Raw genomic sequence first — 17,352 nt, 5'->3', positions numbered from 1 at the left:
TCCTCTCCGGGAATAAGAGATCGTTTTTTTCTGGAGGCAATTATGAGTCATTCAGGCTGTCTCAAATGACAGTTTCTGATATGGAAATGTTTGATTGGTGGTGTGGGGACAGAAAGACACATCCCACTGCCACCTTCACCAGTCCAAGAAATGCCTCTAGATCAGTGGTTCTCAATCTTCTTAATGCTGTCCTCCATTAAGACAGCTCATCATACTGCGGTGACAGCCAATGATAAATTTATTTCATTACTACTGTAGTATTGCTATTGCTCTGAATCAGAATGTAAATATTGCTATGCAGGATATCTGATATATGACCCCTGTGATATGGACATTCAATCCCCTCCTGCAAAAGAGGTCACTACTTACAGGCTGAGACTCATTTCTCTAGATTTTCAGGGACCTTTGACTCAGGCCAAACCAAGATTCATAGCTTTGATGCCAAGAAGAATTATGGGGATAGACAGTTTATGAAACAGAGTTTTTTTAAAATCATAATTTTAATTATATGTGTGTGGGTATGCCTTTCTGTGGGTCTGTGTCTGTGAGTACAGCTGCCTGCAGAGGTCAGAAGCGCATGTCAGATTGTTTCAGAGCTGGAATCACAGGCTTGAAAAGTTTGGATTTATAATGCAGGTGCTCCAGAAATATAGCAAAGGAAGATCATCATCCTAAAAAAAAAATCAAAAACCAAGCAACAAATTTGCATTGTTTTCATATTTAGAACATATGCCAAGGAAAATTGTAAACATCTCAGAAAAATTTTAAAATACTAGAATAAAATATTTGGGTGATGGGTACAGTCGCATATGACCCTGACCCCAGAACTGGGGAGGCTGTGATAGATGAATCTCTATGAGTCCTAGGCTAGCCTGGTCTACAGAGGGAGCTTCAGGCCAGCAAAGGCTAAGTTAAAAAGTACTCCAAACTTAGGGGCTGGAGAAATGACTCAATGGTTAACAGCACTGGCTGCCCTTAGAGAGGACCCAAGTTCAACTCCCAGAACCCAGCTCACAGCTTTTTAACTCCAGTTCCAGGGGATCTGATACCCTCACACCAATGCATAAAAAGAAATCAGTTAAAATAAATGTTTTAAAAAGTACTACAAATTTAATATATTAATTATATAAAATATGCCAATAACATGTAATCAATAAAGTAATATAATACTATATATAAACATATGTATACTATAAAATATGAGATAATAAATATGTAGTCAGAGGGGCTTTGAATTCAGGTATTTGGGGCACTTAACTGTCAATGTAGTTGGAGATGAGTGTCGCCCAGATTTTCTTATGTCCAGGTATGTTGCAGGATATTTGTTTATACTACGTGAAAATATGTCTATGTTTTACCTCACGTGCCTAAGACACCAGATCGATTTAATAAAAATCTGAATGGCCAATAGCTAGGCAGGAGAGGATAGGCAAGATTTCTGGGGAGAGATTGGAACTCTGGGAGTAAGAAAAGAGGAGATGCCAGTGAGACACAGAGGGAATTGGACATACAGAATGGACAAGAGGTAAAAAGCCACATTTCAGAATGAAGACTAATAGAAATGGGATAAGTTATAAGAGCTAGTTGGGAACAAGCCTAAGCTAAAGGCTAAACTCTCATAATTAATAATGTCTCCATGTCATTAATGGAAGTTTGCAGTCCCTCAGAAAAAGCTTGACAAAGTCTTGTTATACAAGTAATTATTTCCTCACACATCAGCACAAATTTGAGGTACAAAAGAAGAATATAAGAGTATATCTCTTGAGGTTTTGTAGCGTAGGAGGTAGCTAAATGTAACCCAACACCAATTTTTTTTTCTGTCCAAGCTGAAGGCAATCTTTCATTAGTGTCTTTCTTAACTAATGAATTCTCCTGGTGTTGGACCTCATTCATTTCTTCCTCATCCTCTTGACCGAAGGCAATGCCTGGCAGCTTAAAACAAAGTCATGGAAGGCTTTCAATCTAGCTAGTAGCATACCCTGTCTTCCATAAACCCACACAAAAACTTCAAATCCTGATCCCTTTCCCTGTCATACTCTGTATAGCCTCTTCTGCTTCTCTTCTTTCTCTCTCCCCTTCCATTCTCTCTCAATTCTGTTTTTCCCTCTCCCTCTCTTTATCTCTTTCTGCTTCTCTCCCTTTTTCCCTTCCCCTTCCACTCTCATCCCTGTGCCCTCAGTTCCCCCTCTCTTTCAATGTCCTGATTATAAAATCCTGCTGGAACAGGACAAGAGACCACGGCAATCGTGGTGGTGCCATCTGAAGCCTGACTTCTAATTTACTGATTAACTTTGTGTTTCGTTTCTCTTCAGAGCTCTATCTTGCAGTGAAACTGTTAACACAAGGGACCTTACTAAGCCCCAAGGGCTTTCAACCCTCCCCTAGCTGGAGGCCTCTTCCTCTAACCCCACTATTCTGAGCCAGAGATAATAAATCATAAGTGTAGCCTGACCCAATGATAAGGACAGTAAAGCCTGGCACAGGGATGAGGACAGAGTGAACTCTAGCCCAATGATAAGGATCTACAGTCCTCTTCTTATCCCAGGTCTGCAGCAGTTCATGGAGTTGGGAAGCCCAAGAAAGGCATAGGCAGAGCCAGACTCCTAGTCTGGGTTGGGGAGACATAGCACTGGAAACCCAGGGTCGGTTAGGCAGTGAGGCCACAGTGTGTAACAAAGTAAGGGTGAACACAAGTGTGTGTCCATGATTCCAGACCCACAGAAGGCACACTGCCAAGAGGAGACAGGCTCAGGTTCATAACAGAGTCAATATTTATTTCTACACTGGGCATGTGTGCTTCTCACTTACTCACTGTAGGGTGTTGACCTTAGGGAAATGGATCCGGGAAAGAACAGCAAATGCAAAAGTCTCTATACTTTCCACTGAGTTTTCCTGTGATGCTGGAACTACTCTTGAAGTCTGCTCCCCTACCCCACCCCCGCAAAAAAGAAGGAAGACAGAGAGCTTTGTGTGACATAGCAATTGTTGGAATTGTAGGCCGCCAGGTAGGTCAGAGATTGTATACTTGACCAGGAGTATTCCTTGAAGGGCCTTTACTATCACTGTAATGATTTCGGAAGTAACTGCAGTTTGGTTGCCCTGACTCTCAGGAGCTATAGGAAAGCAGTGATGGGAAAAAAACCCAGCTTTCTTCCTTGAAAAATGTATTTTACTGAATAATAAATAATTATATCCCCTAGCCATATTCACCTACTGGAAACATGGAAGAGTTACCTATCAGCCAGTGGAAACTAGTTTACTTACAACTGAAGGGGGCACATCCATGCCACAGCATATGTGAGAGGTTGTGTGGTCCCAGGAGCCAGTTCTGTCTGATTCCTTGGGTTATATTTTCTGTCTTGCTTACAGATTTGGAAGAAATCTGCCTACTCTTTATTTGATATATAAAAATAGAGTAGTGAGCATGTTATGATTTCAGCCACAATAAGGCTGACACTTCCGGGTTCTAGGGCCATGCATGTGCCGACAAGCCATCAGGAAGAACTGCCTATTGGTCCCAGACATGTTAAAGGGCCCACTTGACCCACACACATGCCTGGTTGCATCATCCACTTATGACTCTGCTAAGCCTTTATGCGTACGCGGAAGAAGAAAACCATTTTTAAAATTTATGGCTGATCACTCTGCTTTTAACAGAAGAGGTCCTAAAATAACAATAATAACAACAACAAACCTTAAGAACAAATATAAGGGGCTGGAGAGATGGCTCAGCGGTTAAGAGAACTGCCTGCTCTTTCAAAGGTCCTGAGTTCAATACCCATCAATCACATCATGGCTCACAACCATCTGTAATGAGGTCTGGTGCCCCCTTCTGGCCTGCAGGCAGAACACAGTATACATAATAAATAAATAAATAAATAAATAAATAAATAAATATTTTTAAAAAAAAGAAAAAGAAAAAAAAGAAAGAACAAATATAAGAGTAAATTTATTACAGCCCAACTCACCAGGGGATAGGAAATACATTCTCTATTCAGCTCACCTTTCCTCACAGAGAAGGAAAAATCACTTTTAGTTGACTCTAGCCTTCTGTGTTGAAGGGAAATGCCCAACTGCAGCTGCTGTAAGTAACCACTCCCTCCACATGGAAGGGAAAAACTGAAGATACAATGGGGAATTTAAGGTCAGAGCACAAGGACACAAACAGCCTGAGAGACATTATCACACTTCTCTGACCCTGCACCTAACCAGCAAAATAAAGGTCTAACTCTGCACTTCTTTTACCTGGAGCATTGTGTCTGGTTGTCTAGAAAAATCATAAGGCACTGCGCAATTCAAAACGTGACTGGAAGATCAAGAACAATGTTTAGAAGAAGACATGGGAGGGGTTGGGGAATTACAACCAATGCGACATCACCTTCTACCCACATGGTGAACACACTAAGAAAGCAGTTTCCCCAGTAAGATTTAAATGTTGAGTGTGGGTGAGAATGTGAAAAAAATTGATGTCATTATTCACTGTGGTGAGTAAATGTAAAGCAGTTTCATCACAATGGAATAATGTGGTAAGCACTCAGAGACAGAGAAAGAAAGAAAATAGTTTAAAAACATGCAGCTGGGCAATAGTAATACACTCATTTAACTCTATTTAAGTCAGGGATACACAGAGAGAAACATATCTCAAAAAACAAACAAAAGAAAAAACTAGCCAAACAAACAAACAAACAAACAAACAAACGAAAACAGTACCTACAATCTGATTTCTGGATATATGACTGAAAATATTGAAAGTGGGGTATGTATTATGTCCCCACCAAAATTAGTCTTGAAATTGGTTCCATCAAGAAGTAATAAGATGAGAAATGCTCCATGAAGGAATCCACTACAGATGCATTGCCAAATGTACATATAGATACAATTGTGTCAAAATATTTAACTTTATTTTTGTAGAAGAACCAACTCCCAGCCATGGTCAGACAAGTCTTTTTCAGAAATAGATGGTGGAAAAAGAGGAGACTCAGAGAGACAAATACTGAGAAAAAGTAACTGCTAAGCATCGAAAAAACCATCTATGTCACCTCCTTCAAGACCCAGAGAATAGTGTGAAATAGGGGTAGAGGGACTGACTGTAGGAGCTGAAGATGAGAAGGAGTGAGGTGGGATGCTGTTTTCTGGACATGTCAGGGCCATTGTGAACACTCAAGCTTGCAAGGGAACCAGAGAAGAAAGGAAGCATGGAAAAGAAGGAAGAAAGGGGAGAAGAAATAAAACGAGACGGATGGAAGGAAATGCAGGTAGATAGAGGACAGACTGAGAAGAGCAAGGGGTCAGAGGAAGTAGAATGGTATGAGAATGGTTAGTAAGATGTGAACGTGACCATGATACCATTTATGCAAACACAGATATTTGGGTTGACTAGTTTTATGGAGACCTGGCATAGGCTAAATTCATTTGAGAGGACAGAAACTCAATTAGGAAAATGCATCTATAAGATTAACTGTAGGCTAGCCTATAGGGTATTTTCTTAATCAGTAATTGATGGAGGAGGTTCCAGGCCATTGTAGGTGGTTCCATGCCTGGACTTGCTCCTGCGTTCTACAAGAGAGAAGGTAAGCAAACTAAAAGGAACAAGTGAATAACCAGCAGTCCTCCATGGCTTCTGCAATTGCTCTGCCTCCAGGTTCCTTCCCTGTTTAAGTTCCTGTTCTGACTTTTTGATGATGAATAGTGATGTGGAAGTGTAAGCCAAATAAACTCTTTCCTCCCCACGCTGCATTGGTCATGGTGTTACATCACAGTAACAGTAACCCTAAATAAGACACTATTATCAAATATAAAAATTTAATATAACATGTTTAAAAGAAGTGAGGTTTTTGTGGAAGAGATTAAATCATGACTCACAAATGAATTAGTGCTTTATATAGATTTAAGCCAACTTCAGAGTAGGTTTGTTATTTTACTGAGTCCTTCTGTGTAAAGACAGAGCATTCATCACTCTGCCTTTTCATGCCCTTCCACTATGTAAAGTAGCAGCAGGAAAATCCTCATTAGACATCAGAGACCATGAAGGTAACATCTGTGCTTTTATACTACTGTCCAAGGTAGTACTGCTTTCAAAAGCCAAAATGAAGATGGATCCCAAGTGTTCAACAGCATATGGTTGGATAAATTTCTTATACAGCAACGAAAGAGATGGCTTAGAAAATCTGACCACAAACAACTCTACCAGAGGACCTGAGTTTGATTCCCAACATCCTCATGACGAACTGCAACTCCAGTTCCAGGGGTCTCACACCATCTCCTGGCCTCCCTGGGCACCAGACACACAAGTGATGCATACATGTTGATCAAATTCTTTTTCTTTTTTTGGTTTTCGAGTCAGGGTTTGTCTGTAGTTTTGGAGCCTGTCCTGGAACTAGCACTTGTGACCAGACTGACCTTGAACTCCTGGAGATCCTCCTGCCTCTGCCTCCTGAGTGCTGAGATTAAAGGCATGTGCCACCACTGCCCGGCACCAAATTCCTATTATACAAAAGTATTTAATTTATATTTCAGGGTGTCTTTTTTATCCCCATTCTACCTACATGTCTCTCCCTTCCAGTCCTTCTCTCCCTGATAACCTCTCTCCTTTCTTCCCATCCTTCCTTCCTTCTTCCCTTCTTTTCCTCCCTCCTTCCTTCCTTGTTCCTGTCACATGAACACTTTAACCACTTTTATGTTTTCCTATCTTTATATCCTTTTGTTAATGTAATGATAATTGCAGCTGTGTTTTGTCTTTTTTGATTGTGTTCTACTTAAACTACATTATCAAGAACCATCAGAGGAAATCCTACAGTTTCTGTCATTGCACAGTATGTCATGCCCTTTCCTGAGATAGTTTTAACTGTCATTTGTCATTATAAGCATAGGTCTCCCTTAAAAGGGGTGAGAGACAGTTTATTCTAGAGCCCACATGAATGTCCATGGCCCAGTAACACAGATAAAACTTTCCAAAAAACTCGATGATCCAAAGTTTATATAATAGAACATCGAATGACATGAATCAAGCCACTTTTCAAATACATCAATGGAAACTTCAGATGGGCAGGTTATAGCAACCTGGGGAAATTTCTGCTATAGGTCTCATAGGCTACCTGGTGGCATTCTTCGCATTTTGTTTGGTTGAAGGTTGGAGTCTGTTAACACTTTCCAAACATGTCACCTACAAATATGGAAGCCAGTCACATGCGTGGGCAGTGATTGGATATCATTTTAAAGATAAATAGTAAGTGGGCTCTGGACCTGCAATATCCCTAACTCTCCATAGTCAGTGAAGTTTTGCTCAAGCAATCAGGTTTTGTAGAAGGTTCAAAGTGGGGAGCAATTTTCATTGCATAGTATTTAGTAAGTTTTTTACAGGAAGTGGTGATCACTAAGACATGTGTCTGAGGTCTGTACAGACATGAGAATATGGCTGGCTCACTGCCTCCTTAGAAAGGACACACACTAGACTTTTATTTCCAGCCATTGGGGAAACTGTGACAGAGACAGACTCATTTCTGATGTTTCCACTGGTTTCAACTCACTTGTTCCATATATAGAAAATGAGCATCTTCATCAGACTTCCGTGGGATTCCATGGATTGCTCAGGCATATTTGTCATTTCCTGAATTTTTTCTGTATTAAATTTTAGCTTCTTTTCCTGTTGCCTATTTTTCAGGAATATCACCTTTACACTCTCCAATCTCTTAATTCTTTCAACAATTGCCATTTTATTGCTTTAAGTTGGCTGACAGAGCAACTTCATATTCACCGTTTCAAAGGGAGTCCTCCTTTCTTTAGTTTTTTATTGGCTTTCACTTCTCTGCTGACCACTGAGGCTCATTTATTCCCTCCACTATTGTGATTATTATCTGAACTTAAGCTGCTATGTGAGTTTTATTATTGAAGTTGTCCCCAAGTTATTAGAGTACGAAGAGCTTTCCTTATGAGTATATTTTATTTATCCTAAAGTGTTTATTCTAATGCAAATTCCTCATCAACTTCCAAATTTGTTTTCCCCAGAATCTGATGTGGTTTGTGATAAATGAATGTCAGAACCATGTCTACGTAAAGATCGCAAGCAAGTTATTCTTGTAATTACATGTTGTCACTTTCTGTGTAGAAATATCAGAGACCAGCTGGGTGAAGGTTCTTTCCTTCACTTGGATTGCAAGCAGTTTCTTCCATTTCTGTTTGTAGAAGTGGGGCACAGCAGTTGTCTGGGAATCAGCAACTACTGGCGCCCTCAAGTGTTCAGTACTTGTGCAGGCTTCAGTGATCTTTGGCCTCAGCCCTCAAGTGTTCAGATCTGAAAACTCTGTACTCTTAGTGCTTAGCAGAAGCCTGTGTTGCAGCTCTCACCAGGTCTGAGACCCTTGTCTGTAAAGACTTGGTAGCTCTCTGAAACTTCTTTGGCAATAAGGACCTGCTATTTCCCTTCACTTGCTCCGCACAGCCTTTATTCTTCTTCAGCCTCAGCTCTGTCCACTTTGTCCTCTTTCTACTTCTCTTCTCCCTCCTGGCCTGGATGCTCACAAATTGATCACCTGCTTCTTGCTCAGCTGTCAATCCACAGCTGCCTTGCTGTGCTCACTGCATGAGCTAACCACACTCAGCTGTCCATGCCTTTGCCATTCTGCCTCTGCCATTCTGTGGCCTGTGCTGACACTGCTGCTCTCAGCTGTCCCTGCTGATGCTTCCCTGGTATTACCAGCTCAGCCTGACTGCTTAGAGCAGGCAAGAACAGGCTACTTCAGGGAAGTCTTTGTTCATGATGTTGAAACACCCTGGGAGGAGCACAGGAGGGCATAGAGCTGACCTGGTGAGGCAGAGCAACATTCCTGAGTAACCGGAGAAAAGTCACAGTCATTGCCATCGGTTTCTCACTAGTCACAGCACTTTGTGTAGGTCACTCACAACCTTAACTTTTGCACCAGTCGCAGCCTTTGAGGCTTATTTTTGGACCAATCACAGGTTGGACTCTTAGTCTCTGTCATAGAGTGTGCTTAGTACACCACCAGGGAAGGTGTTTCCCCTCTGCCCTAGGTTGAAATCATTGCAACATCATGTAGAGCCCAGTGGACCTTCTGATTGCAAACAGTCTGATTTAAACTGTTTCCAAAAGCTAAAGCAAATGTAGTGATTTAATAGAACAAATGTAGTGTGTGTGGGGGGGGTGGGGGATGGGGATGTGTGTGTGTTTCTTCTTGAGTGTAGGCACTCGTGTGGTAGAGCACACATGCCGTAGAGCACACAGGCGGTAGAGCACACGTGCCGTACAGCACACGTGCGGTAGAGCACACATGCGGTAGAGCACATGTGCAGTAGAGCGCACGTGCGGTAGAGCACACATGCCATAGAGCACACATGTGGTAGAGCACACGTGCGGTAGAGCACACATGCCATAGAGCACACATGCGGTAGAGCACACATGCCGTAGAGCACACATGTGGTAGAGCACACTTGCGGTAGAGCACACATGTGGTAGAGCAGACATGTGGTAGAGCACACATGTGGAGGTCTGAGAACAACTGTGAGCATGATTGGCAACTTCTTGCCATCCTGGTGGAGGCAAGAAACTAAACTATGACATTTCCACACAATGATCACAACGTGTAATTACACGAATAACTTGCTTGGGGACTTTGCATAGATATGCCTCTGACACTCCTTTATGATAAACCACATCAGAATCTGGGGAAACCAAATCTGAAAGTTGATGAGGAATTTACATTAGAATAAACATTTTAGAGTAAATAAAATATAAACATATGGAAAGCTCTTCACAGAGCTCTCACCTTTCTACCTTCTTTTAAGGTATCTTTTTGATTCTCCATTAGTCAGACTAACTGGCCTAAGACCGTCTCAGGATTGTCCCACCTCTGACTCCCTTCTTCCCTCAGGATCACACTAGGGATTACAGACATTGTCTTGCTGTCATTATCCAAATATCTGCCCCTCCACAAGAAAAAAAAAATCCAGAGGTTCAGTAAAGAGCCCAGAGCTGAACCCCTCTGGAGACAGTTTCAGGGAACAGCCTCTGCTTTGCTGTAGCTGAACAACTACTTATAGAACGGAACCCTATGGACTGTGATTGGTTAAAACATTACTTTGGATTGCACAGTGAGTGATCACACCACTCAGTTCTTTATGTGGGAGAAGAACATAAAGAAGACTTGAGAGTGTAGACTCTTGAGCAAGCCAGTTACAGGCTGCTAGTGTTCCAACTTCTGGGAATACCCAGGAGCATGGTGTGTCTTGTTTCTTATTTAGAAGGGCAATGTTCCAGGTAGGCCGACTCCTATTTTAAAATAAGAACACACACAAACCCAGGCATAAACAAGTATACTTTGGTAACACTATTTACACACATATTTTAACAAACATACAAAGAAAGCTTTTCACAGGAAACTTGTACAACTTTTAATTCTGGATTACAACAGCTCTAGAAGCATCTCATGGTCTACCAGTGCCAACATGGGCAAGTACCATTTTGGCTAAGGTCAGAAACAGAGGTCATACAATTCCTGTTCTGTCCTAAAAACAAGGATTATAACAATGCAGATTTACTGAGATATTAAAATCTCTTTTCAGACTGAAACCACATTTCTCAGGAAAGAGGTTGGGAATCTGAAGAAGCATACAAACAATTTAAGTAACAAAACTCAGTCAACGGAGATACTTTTGGAAATGATACAGACTGATAATAATTTATTTAAAGGAAGATTTAGTACTCTGGAAAAGGAAACAGCTGATTTGGAACATAAAACGCAATCAATGACAGTGGGTACTGAGACATTATTTGAGAGAATTCTCACAGTTGAATGTGTTAATCAGACTCAGTCAAAGAGGTATGACAGACTGATTGATAGAAAGTCTCTCCAGGAAGGTAATATGCATGCTATAAGAATTATGTCCAAGGATGAGACAATATCTCTACTGGACAGAATTCATACCTTGGAATCTTCAATAAGGACAATAGAGCAGAACATTGGACAGGAGATGCAGACATTACGAAAGACAGTAGTAAACAGATTTGAAAAAATTGAGGAAATTAAAGAATTTGATGGCCAGGAACAAAAGGTACAAAGGCAAACTTTAATCTTGTTGATATGTAAAAATCTCTGGGATAGCTTCCCCAGAGTTCTTCCTGCCTTTAGAGTAATAACAACAGAAAAAGTATCTGGCCCCAAGTACCCTAAGGTTCTCAAATAATATACATGGGAGCCATATATATGACTAATCTGAAGGAAATTAAACAAGCAATTGTAGTTTATGGAGTACATTCATTCTTTGTTACAGAAATGGTCAAAACCTGGGCTTTCAGTAGCAAAGCAACACCTCAAAATTGGGCTCATTAATCTTGGTAGTCCTTGAAAGTGGACAGAAATTACTTTGGAGGAGACCTTTTAAAGAGGAGATGAGAATTTTAGAGCAACAAGAAAAAGAAAATGGACTTAAGATTTTCCTATATCAAATTCTAGGCAAAGGACTTTACTCTGATCCTCAGGATCAAACTCTTTATGATGATCATGCCTTGTCCCTATGTATCACTGAGTCTTTAAAGGTTTGGGTCAGGATTCAGGAACTAAGGAAACAGAGTTGAATCATATCTTAGGGTGAAACAGTGTCAGAGAGAATCTTTTATTGCCTTTTTTGCAAAGACTAACTAGGGCTGTACAAATAGAGCTAACTGAACCAGCAGCTATATATATATATAAAATAATTGAATCTTTTGGCTTATGAGAAAGCCAACTTTGAATGAAAACAGATCATTGGGCCTTTAAATATCAGATCAGGGATGAATGGGTCTTGCATACGATGATTGTCAAAACACTTGACTATGGTACTGAAGCACAGGTAAATGAAGCAATTTCCAATGGTAAGAGAAGACATCAAAATATCAAAAATGTTTTAATTCTGGTATAATGGGACATCAGAGAAGGGATAGTAGACAATAAATCCCTAAGAAAAATGCCTCTTCTGGGAATGGCAGAAATAGAAGGACTCAGCCTTCAGGTTTATATAGAAGGTATGGCAAAGGCCAACATTTGACAAAAAATGTAGCTCAACTAACAATAGACAAAGCAACCCGATACCATCAGGAATTGCTGTGAGGGGCCTCTTACATGTCGCCATGACAAATGTGGTCCAGTCATTCCCAGTTTCTGTGGAGAACATTTCTTGCCAGGAAAATTAAAAAATTTCATGCCTGCTCTAAAAAGCGATACTGGTCTAAATGATGGGTTAAGTGTGGAGAATGAGTCAAAAACTCCAGTATGACAGAGGAAATGCATATTTTAGAAGACTTCTGTGAATGATAAAAGACCAAAGCTAAAAGTTTGTATAAATGGCATTTTTATTGAAGGCTTATTAGACATGGGTGTGGATGTAAATATTATTACTCTGAATTTTGGCATCCGAATTGGCCTCTTCAAGAGGTAAATGTTTAGTTCCTGAGAATTGGAACCCTATCTGGGGTAAAACAAAGCACAAGATAAGTTGAATACATATGACCAGATGGACAAATGGGAAGACTAAGACCATATGTCGTCAATATTGCAGTGAATTTGTGGGACTGTGACCTATTGCAGCAATGGAATATCCAGAATAATATTCCTGCAGCCCGAAAAACTTATGTTTCTGAGAAAAATACTAGAAGATATTACAACCAATGGGCACCAGCCATTCGGGCTGTACAAGAACATAAAGCAATTGATCAACATTCAGAGGTACCAACAGCCTTACCTTTAAAATCATTAACTGGGAGACCATTATAGGTTAAGCAGTGGCCTCTAGCTGAGAAAAAGTTGCAGCCTTTAGAACAGCTGGTACAAGAGCAACTAGATGCTCAACATATAGAAGAATCTACCAGCCCTTGGAATTCTCCTGTTTTTGTTGTTAAAAAGAAATCTGTTGTTAAATAGAAAATCATATCTCAGGGCTATCAACAAGGTCATTCAACCCATGGGCCCTCTACAATCTGGAATTCCTCTGCCTTCTCTGTTACCAAAGGGATGGCCTCTCATAGTAATTGATTTAAAGGATTTTTTCTTCAGTATACCATTACAAGAAAAGTATAGAGAAAAGGTTGATTTCACAGTGCCTACTTATGATAATTCTCAGCCTACTAGGGGATATCAATGGACTATCTTCCCATAAAGAATGCTCAATATCTCCACCGTATGCCAATACTTTGTCAGTCAGCAACTGGAAATACAATGTAAGCAATTTCCTAAGTCTATAATCTACCATTACATGGATGACATATTGTTATCTGATTTAAATACATATACTTTAGAAACGATATTTGAAAAAGTAAAAAAAAAAAAAAATCTTGCCTAAATTGCTCCTGAAAAGATTCAAAGAGGATATTCTGTTAATTACCTAGGTAATAGAATAGGGTTACAGAAAATTAGAACACAAAAGGCACAAATTAGGAGAGACTGATTGTGAATTCTTTCTTTCTTTCTTTTCTTTTCTTTTTTTTTTTTTTTTTTTGCTTTTTCAAGACAGGGTTTCTCTGTGGTTTTGGAGCCTGTCCTGGAACTAGCTCTTGTAGACCAGGCTGGTCTCGAACTCACAGAGATCTGCCTGCCTCTGCCTCCCAAGTGCTGGAATTAAAGGCATGTGCCACCACCGCCCGGCTGATTGTAAATTCTTAATGACTTTCAAAGATTATTGGAAGACATTTCCAGTCTACGACTGGCAGTTGGGATAATACCTCATCTAATAATTCATTTAAACAAAACCTTAGATGGTGATAAAGGCTTGAATGGTCCTAGAGAATTAGCAGTTGAAGCAGAAAAAGAACTCCTAATTGTTGTGGAGAAATTATAGGAGGCACATGAGAATAGGGTGAATCCAAATCTTAGTTGTACTCTAGTCATATTTGGTGTGTGTGTGGGGTCGGGTCTTCTTTCTATGTGTTGCTGTCCTTGGTTGAATAAAGAAAACTTCCTTGGCCTTTTGATAGGGCAGCCCTTAGGTAGGTAGGGTAGACAGAACAGAATTCTGGAAGGAAGAAGGCAGGCAGAGAGCCACCTGCCATGAAGCTGTCAGCTCAGACATGCTGAATCTTTCCTGGTAAGCCAGAGCCTCATGGTGACATAGAGATTATTAGAAATGGGTTGAATCAAGATGTGAGAGTTAGTCAATAAGAGGCTAGAGCTAATGGGCCATGCTGTGTCTAATTAATACAATTTTCATGTGGTTATTTCAGATATAAGCTAGCCGGGTGGCGGGACCCAGCATACTCCTCATTACTATACATATTGCCTGCCAGAATCTCTCCTACATGAATTTTAAAGCAGAGGGGCAATATATCTTAGAATAGATCTTTATACCACGTAAGCCAAGTAAAAAATTAAAAACTTATGTGGAAAATATCTCTGAATTAATTATAAAAGGTAAATTGAGACTTCGTTAATTAGCAGATATAAACCTAGCAGAGATTATAGTGCCTTTTACTGCTGATGAAATAAAAAAAAAAGTTATGGGAAGACAATAAACCATGGCAAAGAGCTTGTGCTAATTTTTTTTGAGAAATTAATAGCAATTATCCCAAAAGCAACAGACTTAATCTTATAACAAAAACTTCTTGGATTCTTTCCCGAATTATACATGATGCACCAATAACTGGAACCTGTACATTTTATACTGATCTAAAAAAAAATCAGGAAAGGAAGGTTACAAATCAGAAGAATTGAGTAAGGTATCTAAGAAAATGAAACAGTTTTTTGCTTATTATAATATAAAGCACATTACAGGTATACCAAATAAACTTACAGGTCAAGCAGTAATAGAAAGGTCAAATCATACTATAAAGGATATGCTGAACAAACAGAGGGATGGAAAATATTCCCAGAAATAGATTGCATGATGCTTTATTAACCTTGAATTTTCTTAATGCTAATGAGAAAAGAACAACAGCAGCAGAGAAGCATTGGATAATGAAATTGAATCAACCAGTAAATTTCAAGGATGTGTTGACCTAACAATGGAAACCAGGAGATGTGCTATGTTGAGGAAGGGGTTCCACTCTTGTTTCCACAGTAGAAGAGAATTATGGATGTTATCAAAACTAATAAAGATTCTCTTTGAAAAAAAGAAACCTCCTGAAACAGAGAAATGACAGCTCATCCACAATGGTGACAACCATACAGGTGGTAAGGAAAGCCATATAGGTTTGGGGCAAGGTTATGCTCTTATCTTTGCAGGAAAATACATATCATCAAACGTTCAAGAGACCCTGGATGTTTTAATCCTGACAGAATAAAAAAAAAATCTATGCACTAAATGAGCATCTAGAAAACAGAATATGGTTTATGAATCCAGTAATCTTTGAGGTTTCCAGGAAGAAGATGGGGCCCTAAGCAACAACTCCACTTAGTTGAGAAGACATCATGATGCAGACAGTGCTAGTATAAGATCTCTTTTTGGGGTACCAGCTGATGAAGTGGTGCACCTTCTCATATTCTAGCCAGAACTCCAAATGAGAACATTGAAAAACAAAACAAAACAAAACAAAAACCAAAAAAAAAACCCTATTGACTGCTCAGAAATTTTTTTTAACTGTACTAGACAGTAATTTTTGAACTTAACCACCGCCTATTTTTTGCAGGATCCCATTAAGACAACATTGCCCCCATGATAGCAGGAAGCAATTCAAGAAGACGATGCACCCATCCCAAAAAAGTTTGTCGTTAGGGTTGAGAACACTGCTTAGGGGTTGCTGATTATTACTTGTACTCGATGGAGGATTGGGGTGAAAACCACGTTTGTTAAAAAAAGAGGGCATGATAGTAATTTGGGTAATAGAGTGAATATTTGTGAGCTATTATTTATGGATAATTTACATTGGTATAGTTTTATATATTGATACAAGTTCAAATCATATTTTTTTACTTTTGTTTATATTATTTGTGTACCTAGAGAAAGTTATTTTATCAAATTGTATATATGCATGTTTCTACCTCTCTTTAGGACATTTTGTATATTGATACAACTTTTAGGATATATTTTCATATTGCATTATATATTAGTCCTACCTCTGATCAAAATACTTATGGATTGTTTACCTTTTAAGGTCACTGTCCTCTTTTGTTGTACATTTGTTTACAGGTTATATAATATTCTTATATGAAGTTTTACTCTTTAAGTTATAAAGGTGTTAATTATTATAGGTCAATATTTCTTCATGTTTCTTCTACATATAGTCAGATCAATTAGGTTCTTTAGATACATAGAGACTGTATTCTCTCTAGATAGGTAATCTTCAACCACTTCGAGGATCTGTAAGATATGACATTTAAATTACTTAGGATTCTGTTGACATGACACATGATTGCTTCTGACAGCACCAATCTATTCCTGAGAAAATGTTGAGCACTGAAGACACTCCACTTGGAGTTTTTCTTTTTGTCAAATCTGTCCTTTGGGCAAGGAACTGACAAAACCTAAACCACTGACAAGTTACATGATATTCAGAAATGGATAAGCAGGACTGTCAAATCTTGCCAAGACAGGATAAGATGGTTTTGAAAAATTTCCTGCCTCTGAAAATGGTCTGTCAGTTTTTCTAGGCCTTAGCCAAAGTTAGTTGCTTCAACATTGCAAATGAAACTTTGGATGATTGCTCAGGCAACCAGTTATCTCTGTCATCTATTGCACATTTCAAAAGCTGCTTAATTGCACTTCCTGCTTACTCAGGTAATATTAAGATACCAGCCTACTTGTGCATGGTCTCTTTTGCTTTACAAAGCAACAGTAGCCATGCACTTGCTCTCTTGCTTCCTGCTCCTGCTTCCAGCTGCAGGATTCTGTTTTTGGTTGCACAGACGGCTGATGTCTAGGACAGTGATCTGTTTGTTTGCCCCTTGAATAACTCTTTTTTCATCATAATTCAAAATGGTATGGGATTGTTTTGTGACTTATGCTTTCAAGGTTATGTTCTAGTGTTGGAGAGAGAGCTGTTTGGTTGTTCCCAGATGCTTAGCCCCGAAATAATTAAACAGAAACTATATTATTTAAAATACTGCTCGGCCCATTCGCTCTAGCTTCTTATTAGCTAACTCTTACATCTTTTCTATTATTATTTTTTTTTATTGAAAAAAATTTCAGCCTCCTCCCAGCCTCCCATTTCCCCCTCTCCTCTCCCCCTCCCCTGACTCCTCTCCCCTCCCTCCCCAGTCTGAAGAGCAGTCAGGGTTCCCTGCCCTGTGGAAAGTCCAAAGTCCTCCCCCATCCATCCTGGTCTAGGAAGGTGAACATCCAAACTAACTAGGTTCCAACAAAGCCAGAACATGAAGTGGGATCAAAACCCAGGGTCATTGCCCTTGGCTTCTCAGCAGCCCTCATTGTTCGCCATGT

At 39.7% G+C, this 17,352-nt stretch overlaps 1 protein-coding gene across 1 annotated transcript in view; it reads right to left on the bottom strand.

Annotated features, from left to right (window-relative positions):
- Positions 1-17,352, bottom strand: part of LOC121434260 (C-type lectin domain family 2 member D11-like) — a 65,652-nt gene that overhangs the window by 11,209 nt on the left and 37,091 nt on the right. The window lies entirely within an intron of this gene.

Source organism: Microtus oregoni, unplaced genomic scaffold, assembly GCF_018167655.1.
Source record: "Microtus oregoni isolate MIOR12 unplaced genomic scaffold, Mior012 000002F_ref0000024, whole genome shotgun sequence".
Taxonomy (NCBI): domain Eukaryota; kingdom Metazoa; phylum Chordata; class Mammalia; order Rodentia; family Cricetidae; genus Microtus; species Microtus oregoni.
Note: the sequence above shows the minus strand (reverse complement) of the source record. Positions and strands in the feature narration are given on the sequence as shown.